This window comes from Aegilops tauschii, chromosome 7 (assembly GCF_002575655.3).
Source record: "Aegilops tauschii subsp. strangulata cultivar AL8/78 chromosome 7, Aet v6.0, whole genome shotgun sequence".
NCBI classification, from domain to species: domain Eukaryota; kingdom Viridiplantae; phylum Streptophyta; class Magnoliopsida; order Poales; family Poaceae; genus Aegilops; species Aegilops tauschii.
In genome coordinates, this window is record NC_053041.3 from 600503145 (window position 1) to 600512307 (window position 9163).

The following is a 9163-nucleotide window of genomic DNA, read 5'->3' on the forward strand; positions in this document are numbered from 1 at the left end:
GTCCCTAGATATTTAATGACTGATTGTGGTTCACACTTTATTCATGGTGCTTTCCATCAAATACTTGCTAAATATGATGTCAACCATAGAACTGCATCACCCTATAATCCTCAATCTAGTGGTCAAGTTGAACTTAGAAATAGAGAAATAAAATTAATATTACAAAAAACTGTCAATAGGTCCTGAAAGAATTGGTCTAAGAAAATTGATGATGCACTTTGGGCCTATATAAGGGAGCGGCGATTCGGTGCCCGAGCCCAGCTGCTCCCAAAATCATCGGCGTTAATTCCAGGCTCGGGATCTGAACAATTCACGCTGACACATCTGACTCGAAATATAGAAAAAGGGACATACGGTGCGAAACAGTGGATCTGACGTGGGCCCAAATCGTATGGGGTGGGACGGCGTTTGCGGGCGGGCTCTCTGGTCCGTGGACCAGAACGTCGGCATTTCAACTGAGCCACGGATCAGATAAGGCGTTCATTCTGGAAACCCTCGCCGCCCCTCTCTTCCTCCCCAAACATCACTATCCCCTTCATCTAGTGGCGCTCGTTCTGCACCGGCGGCAACGGGAAAAATGGATCATGCTGTTTGAGTTCCTGCTCGATGCAATCGACAGGTTAGTTCATGCATGTGACACCCCAAAATTTTGACCTTATTTTATTCATTTAAAATTTTGCCAGGAAATAAAACTTCCCCATTTTTCAAGATTTACCCTTTTGTTATTATGGATTTTTACCTCAAGTGGAAAACTTTCAACAAAGTATTGTTGGACTTGTATGCTCCTCGTATAAAACAATTCTTTATCAGTAGATTTGAATTGCAAGATTTGTTTTCTCAGAGCTTATTTGTTTAAAAATGATTTCTTTTGAATTTGGAGCCTGTTTTGCACAGCAACCATTTGATAAATGCTTTTAAAATTTCCACCAAAATTTGGGGATGTCATGTGATGTTTCCACATCACTTTTATGCAAAAATATCTTTTGGCCATTGGAGATTTTGAGCTCTACACCAACTTTTCCAATCTGGTCCAGTAGGCACTTTTGCACTACAACCTATTTAAATATTTCTTTAAAAATTATTCCAAGTGTTTGGAGATATCAGTATATGCATACAATTCTTCTTCATGCAAAAACCCAGTGATGTTCTTTGAAAAATTTGGGTGAATCAACCTCTTTTTCATTCTGGCCCAGTTTGGTGATTTGTACTGCAACCCTATTTTGTTTTGCTCTAGTGCCCATGAACCTTTTTCCTACTTGTAGCCCTCCCTTCAAAACCCTTAAGTCCAGGAGAGTGGACTCATTGGAGGATTTTAAGTGCATGCAATAACCCTTTTTCTCTCTGTCCAAAACTGGAGTTTTGCAAAACTTGCACTAACAAGTTTCTGGTTTTTCCCAAATGATCTCACCATCATCTTTTGCATCTAAGGAGACCCTGATCTGGAGATTTTGGCCACTCCAAGAGTTGCCTAAGTGCACTTGGCATTCTGTCGAACAGTTGGTGTGCACAGTCTGTTATGACATGAGTTCTTTGTTTGCACTGTGATCTTACTCCAATGACCCAGCAACCTTGTCCACTAAACTCCTAGCTATCTCTATCCTAGCCCTGTTAATTGCCAGCTCCGCCCTCGCGCTCTAGACCGACCTGGCATTTCGTCGAGCATGTCGCGTGCGTGCTCTGGGCGCGCCCAGAGCGCACGTTTTGCACGCGCGCGCACTGAACCGCCGCGTCGCACTGCCGCACTCGACGCGACCCGTCCCTGGCCCCTGCTCACCTGCTGAACCGCGCACTACCTCGCCCGCTCTCCACGCCACCCCTGGCGCCCTACAGCGCCGCTGGCAGAGCGTTTGGCGGCACGCCGGCGTCGGCAGCGAGCCTCTGCCATGGACGGCGCCGCCCAAACCACACCAGCGCGCCAGCTGCCCCCATGAACAGCTCGGTCTTATCCCGAAGCTCGTCGGCACACGCTCGTCACCGCCACGTCGCCCTGCAGCTACAGCACGGCTGTCGCCGGCGATCTTATCCACAGCCGCCGCGGTCCAGCCTCGAGCGCCTATTTAAGGGGTCCCCGAGCTCGTTCAAGACCTCAGGCAACCTCAAGCCTTCCTCCTAGTACTTCCCTGGCAGTGGATCGGCTGGGAAAGGCCATCTCCCCCAACTCCGGCCAGTTCGGCCGCCGCTGCGCTCCGGTGCAATACGCCGCAGCCAGAACCTTCCCCGCCCATCCAGCGCCACCACTAGCTTCCTCTTGTCCTTGCGGAGCCGCCCAACGCCTCAGCCTCGACCGGAGACCTCCGGAGCCCAAAAATCACTTCTCACCCGTAGCCCCCTCCGCCGCGGAGCTCGCCGCCGGTGATTTCCTCCGTCCCCACCTGCCCAACGACCACCAAGAGGACCGCCCCAGTCTGGCCGTTCCATCCCCGCCCTCGGGTTCCCGTGAGGAGCTGCCGTTCGTCGCCGGCGATCGCCGGAGTCCCGCTCCCGTCGGGCAGAGAAGAGGAGGGAGAGGGAAGAACGGTCAAACCTGACCAGTGGGCCCTCTGGACCCACTGTCAGTGACCCGCGCGCCGTCTTCTCTGTTTTAAGTGAAGGCGCATAAGTCCCGAGTATGTCTCCTCTGCTGTGAAAGCGTATTTCTCCCGAAACGTTTTCTTTTCTGGTTTTATTTAAAAACAGAGATTTGACCAAACTTTGACTGGCTATAACTTTTACAATGAAACTCCAAATGAGTTGATTCTTTTTCCTACCTCTCTCAAATTCCATCTAGTTTATTTTAAGATTTATTTCAAAAATAACTGGGACAACTTTTTGTACTGTGTTTGAAATATTTGTTATTTGAATATTTTTCAAAATAGGAAAATGGAGAGAAGAGAAAGCTTTCAAAAAGTGCACCCTTTGCATTCTCTTGAAGGCAAGCATTTCTGAACTCTGGCATAATATTTTGTGTGTTGTTTTGATACTGGTACAACACCACTTTGGCTTGGAGCATGCTTTATTTCCATGTGTCGCTCAGTCCCACGCGTGAGTGCATGATGAAGATGTTTTGTGGTTAGTACTGGATGTGCTGGTGTTAGTGATCATCCTCGTGAACTTCTCATGCATACCGGAAGGAAGCCGGGAGAGCCATGGTCTTGGGTAGACACGAGCTTGTCCCTAGTTCCTCATCGGGACGAGTGTGTCCGGTATGGCAAGAGGGGTTTCGGGGGAGCGATGACTCTGTCTGTTATGGGAATATTTTGGTTATGCTATCTTTCGGAGGATACTTGGACCACCTGAGTCGGTCGTAGGTCGAGTCTTGATCAGTAGGTTCCCCATTTGTTTTGTACTACCACTTGTCCCTGTCGCGGACGGGGTACGGTTCAGTAAGTTATCAACCCCTTACCAAAGCACACACCGTACAGAGAGGCCATGGTGGAAGATACCGGAGGCCTCCGGTAGGCATGCCACCTGGTCCGGGGGCATGGGTGTTTCCGGTTGGGACCGAGAGGGGGGGCACCCCTTAGAGCGCGCGAATATAAATTTGATCCCATGCTACGTCGAGGTTGTAGCCTCCCCACTTAGAGTTTTGCTTGGCAGGTGTCGTGGGTGATTCCAGACACCGGTGAGTTAAGCTGGTGTGTGCAGGTCGGGCGTGTTTTCAATTAAAAGGCCGTAGGCGGAATTAGTCCCGATGGACTAAATAAATCCGTTACTCGTGGGTAAAGAGTACACCCTCTGCAGAGGTCATATCTATTTGGATAGCCATGTTCATGAGTAAGGACCACAGTCTGAGTTGAATCTAGTGACGGTTTTCGGATGGAGACACGGCTACTGGATCAGAGTAACGGTATTCGGATGGAGAACGAATTAGCTAGAACTCAGTGACGGTCTTCGGATGGAGAAACGGCTAGACTAGATTTTGTTTATGACCCGTGACATCTGAGGATCGTGTTTTATTATTATTATTATGGACTAACCATTTACATCATGTATTTTATTGAGTATCCCTGGGATGGTTCTACCTCCTGGATATTCACTGCGATTATTCTTATATAAGCCATTTATGTGATGTCGCTCAGACGTCCGACTGTGGCATGTTTGTCTTTTACTTTCAATATAAGCCCTTTATGTGATGTCGCTCAGACGTCCGACTGTGGCATGTTTGTCTTTTACTTTCAATATAAGCCCTTTATGTGATGTCGCTCAGACGTCCGACTGTGGCATGTTTGTCTTTTACTTTCAATATAAGCCCTTTATGTGATGTCGCTCAGACGTCCGACTGTGGCATGTTTGTCTTTTACTTTCATTATAAGCCCTTTATGTGGTGTCGCTCAGACGCCCGACTGCGGCATTGTCATTTTATTTGCAACCTTTCGAGGAGTCTTTTCAGACACTCGCGCAGTGCATGCCATTTTTACTCCCGTATTGCATACTCATGTTTTAACCGCACGCACGCGTTACAGTTTTTCGTTTACCTCATGGCAGGCTTATCATCATAAAATGTTTCGGAGTATGATTATCTCCTGTTATATTATACCCGTGTTCTTGATGTTTGCGAGTACATTCAACGTACTCACTGGCTTGTCCCTGGCTATTGTCTTGCCAGATTTCTTGCATGGAGAGAGCCTTGTTATGACAGTTCCGGAGCCTACGCTATGATGATAGCGGCCTCGCGAAGATAGGAGTTATCCTGGTCAGCTGTTCTTGTGGGAAATGGAGTCCCATAGACGCAGATGTTCCACAAACCGCTTCCGCCATCAACCACTAGAAACCATGTGTTGTACTCCTAGGCCACAATGGTCTTGTACTACATATTTTGTTCTTTGCTTGGAATTCTTGTATCAAGTTGGTGCCTCATCAGCTAACAGTAATCCTGGGGCTGGTGAGTACAAAGGCTGTTTTTCTGTCATTATCCCGAAATTCCGGTCGTGACAATGTAGATCTACAAGGTTTTGAGATTTTTTTTTGCTAGCTGCTGTATGTGTAGAAGAAAGCTAACAAACAGGCCTTGGCGTCGGCCATTGCCGTCTTTTTCAGGTTCCCACTGCGTGAGGAGTTCACCGGCAGTTTTGAGCACTCAGATCCAGTACCTCTAGTCTTGTTGCGGAACAGCGAAGCCGACCATGCCGTTCCTGCGGACTCCAATCCTGGGTCTGGTTGCGGTCAACAGTCGGCGGCGACGGCCAGATGAGATGGTTTTCGCCGGCATCCGGATGCATCTCCGACTAGGTCGGCGCAATCGACTGCCAGAGTCAACCGAGAAGCCCCTGGTTGGACAAAAAGGTGTGAACCCAAGCTCCCCCCGCTATTGAACTGTAAATGTTCCCTGTGACTCTGCTTTCGTCTCCTCTGCACAAGTTTGGACAGAAATTAGTTTAATTGGGAAATCGTTATCAAAATAACCATATCAAAATAGATAGTTGAACCATTGTAGCCAGACCTTAGTTACCTTGCTTCACTGAAGTAAACTTACCATACTGAATATGTACGTTTGGAAAATACAGGTTAGTGTCTATAGCAAGGCTAGGGTGAAACGGTTTATTCTGTTTTAGAGATTCTGCTTTGGGAGGCAATATCTGAAAGTCTTTCCAGAAATACATGTTTACTTGCTCTGCTTGTCTTTCAAATGTAGAGGTATTTCACATCAACAAGATATGTCCATTTTCTGTGTGTTCCTCTATAATTTCTAATTCAGAACCTCATGTATTGGAAAATTATAAAATATACGCAGTACCATTAATCGGTTGTAAATCTGGACAGCTCGGATTTAACTCTTCAAAACTTTTATTTGCTTATGTTTTTACAGAAATACAGGTCATTTCCTTGTTTCTAAATATACTGGACTATTATATTGGAATGCTAACTGTAGTTGGGTTAGTTGATTTTAAGTGTAGCAATACATCGATTTTAACATGAAAATGAATAGCTACTTTTGTTATATCAGACATTGTTAAGGTCGAAATGACTTGTCTGGTTATTTATATTTATGATACCGGAGCCAATTATAATAAAGCTCTTAGTTAGTGTGTCATTCTGTAGATTGGGGATATGATATGATTGTATACAATGTCAGACCGTTGAAGCACTGAAAATTAGGCTGTGACAGTTTTCTCGTTTTTAGCTGACCGAGTAGCAGGTATACCAAAGTTCTTTCTCATCGCCTTTATCACTCAGATACTAACTTGAGTGCTTCCGACAGTATATGATGGTTGTTCTCAAAGGTTTAGTGCCCATGGCATTCGGAGGTACCCAGGAGCCTGCAGCCTACGGTGAGCTGGTTTCCATCGAAGGGCTGAACCCTGATGTGAACAAGAAGCTGAGCGCCGACATTGCTTCCATCACCAGTAGAAAAAGGGCCTTTAGTCCCGATTCTGAAACCGGGATTAAAGGGACGTTACTAAAGCCTCTCCCTTTAGTCCCGGTTCTTACACGAACCGGAACTAAAGGCCCTCCACGTAGCCGCTGCCTGGAGGTCCACCTTTAGTCCCGGTTGGTAACACCAACCGGTACTAAAGGAAATTTTATGATTTTTTTTGAAAAAAAAAATTTGAATTTTTTTTTATTTTCTAATTTCTGAATTATTTTAACCTCTAATCTCTAATCACCCCTCATCACTGCTCAATTTAACCTCTAATCACCCCTCATCATTCCAAATCATCTAACTTCCCGGACGGTCACCCATCCTCTCACTACTCCAGCCTGAGCACGCTTAACTTCGGCGTTCTAGTCTCCCTCGTTTCCAAGTCTGCATTTGTTGTTTTCCTGACAATAGTAAGATGTCAATCCTATTAACCCTCAGGAATTTAGCTTGAGCATGAAGTCACACATTTCACTGTTTGAGTTTGAAACTATTGTTCTAAAAAACAATAATTATTTAGTAACACTAATATTTCTTGAATAAGTAGTTTGACCATAGTTTGACCACAGTTTGATCAGATTTGACCAAAATTCAAAAAAACTAAAATAATTATTTAGTAACACTAATATTTCTTGAATAATTAGTTTGACCACAGTTTGACCAGATTTGACCAAAATTCAAAAAAATTGAAATAATTATTTAGTAACACTAATATTCTTGAAGAATTATTTAGTAACACTAATACTTCTTGAATAAGTAGTTTGACCATATCTAACAAAAATTCAAAAAAAAAAGAAATTTGAGCATAACTTTTTTTCCTTTTAGAATTTGAGGATTCTAAAAATTTGAAACAGGCCGTAGGCTGTCAAAATCGGATGCGGATTTTCGTGTTGAATATTTTGATATATTATACATTTTTTTCTGACATCGTATGCAAAAGTTATAGCCGTTTTACATTTTCCCTACACTTTTTGCAAACCATGTCCAAATTTAAGTTTTTAAATTTTCCTAACTAGTGCATGTAGTAACATAACTACATCTGGAAGGATTTTAATTTTTGAAGTTTTTATCATTTTCTTTTTCTTTTTACAAAACTGAAAAGGCGATCCACAGGGGGGAGTGGGTGTAGAGTTTGAAAATGGGACCTTTAGTACCGGTTCGTGCCATGAACCGGTACTAATGCCTCAAACCCCATTAGTACCGGTTGGTGGCTCGAACCGGGACTAAAGGTCTAACCTTTAGTACCGGTTGGTGCCACGAACCGGTACTAATGGGCATCACACCCTTTAGTCCTGGTTCGTGGCACCAACCGGGACTAAAGGTCCCATTTGAACCGGGACTAATGCCTATACGGTGCCCTAGCCGCTCGAACCGGGACTAATGCTCGCATTAGTCCCGGTTCGTAATGCAACCGGGATTAATGCTTTTTTCTGGCCGAACCAAAGCCCTGTTTTCTACTAGTGCATCCTGGAGTCAAAGTTGTCCATCCCCAAGTTCCCGTTTCTACCTCAAGTTCCAGTATTCAAAGGCAAGCAGACATTATTTGTCGTCTACTGCTCATTCGTTGGTCTTCATTAGACATCATAATGTTCTCATTGCAATTCTGCTGTTCGTTAGGTCCATCCTGCACAAGAACATGCTCAATGGTTGCATGATTTTGCATCAAGAGTAGATCATGTAAATGTCCATCTGTCATTTGAACTCGTAGTCGTCGTGTTAGCTTCCATAGTGGCTTCCTTTCTATGCTAGATGCTAATTATATGAACTCTAATTAACCTTTTTTCTTTACCATGCAGCGCTTGGACTTTGGATGGAACTGATTGACCTTTTAGACGGGTCATATGGCGTAGAGTCTTGTATGAGCTTCAGAGTTCGTAATATTTTGTCCATTGCGTATTTAAGGAGAAACTGATGCAGTAAGACGTCTTGTCAGTTTAATGGCCAGTGTTTATGATACCCTTTGCCGGAGTCCTTGTGTGATCTAGTGGGTTTGGCTTCGGACTTGCCATGGCAAGGGAATGTCGAAACTGTTTGGTTTGATTCATAATCATGAAGCATTTCTGGTGTCCTCTGTGTGTGCTGGCTGTTGCGTTCCAGTGATTTGCTGCATGAACTAAAATTTGTGAACATATTGTAAATTCCTACAAATAATTCAAGAATATTAATTAAAAAGCAGATTTTTTTAAATTTGTGAACATATTGTAAATTAGTAAAAAAATGGTTTATTTTTGCAACTATATATTTTAAAAAGAATGAAAATATGGTGCCGGTTTTTGGAAGAAATTAGAAGGAAAAATAAAGGAAAGAAAATTGAGAGTTGGAGTGCTTGACCTGGGCATCTGGCCCACGAGCTAATGCGCACATATATTTTGTTAATTCGATAAATGTTTCTGAATCCTTCAAGGGGCGTGGCTATGTGCCGCCATCAGCGACGCCAAGGCACGGCTCGCCTGCGGGGAGCCCGAACTTGACGGCCCGGAAAATATTTCCTCCTCCAAGCTGATGTCACAATGACTTCATGCTTCTTTTATTTCTTTTCCTTCACATTTTTATTTTCGTTTTTCTACTTTTGCTTGCATTCAAAATATTCTAAATATAAATATTGCAAATGCACTTTCCAGGAAATTTTGAAAACTGTTAATCTCATCTATGAAAAGTGTTAATTGTGTAAAAATAAAACTGTTTATACTGTATATGAAAATGTATAACATGAATGAAAAAAGTAGAAAATGTTAATCATGTGTATGACAATTTTTTGTGACACTTAAAAAATGGCACACATTTCAGAAAAATGTACGTGACACTTAAAAATTGTTTAGACAATGA

General features: G+C 43.8%; 1 long non-coding RNA gene across 1 annotated transcript; it reads left to right on the plus strand.

Annotated features, from left to right (window-relative positions):
• Positions 1-430: 430 nt before the first annotated feature.
• LOC109748305 (uncharacterized) lies at positions 431-8406 on the plus strand. The gene is made up of 3 exons (XR_002229327.4): positions 431-619; positions 5017-5262; positions 8134-8406. It is a non-coding gene; the product is annotated as an uncharacterized lncRNA (long non-coding RNA).
• Positions 8407-9163: the final 757 nt, after the last annotated feature.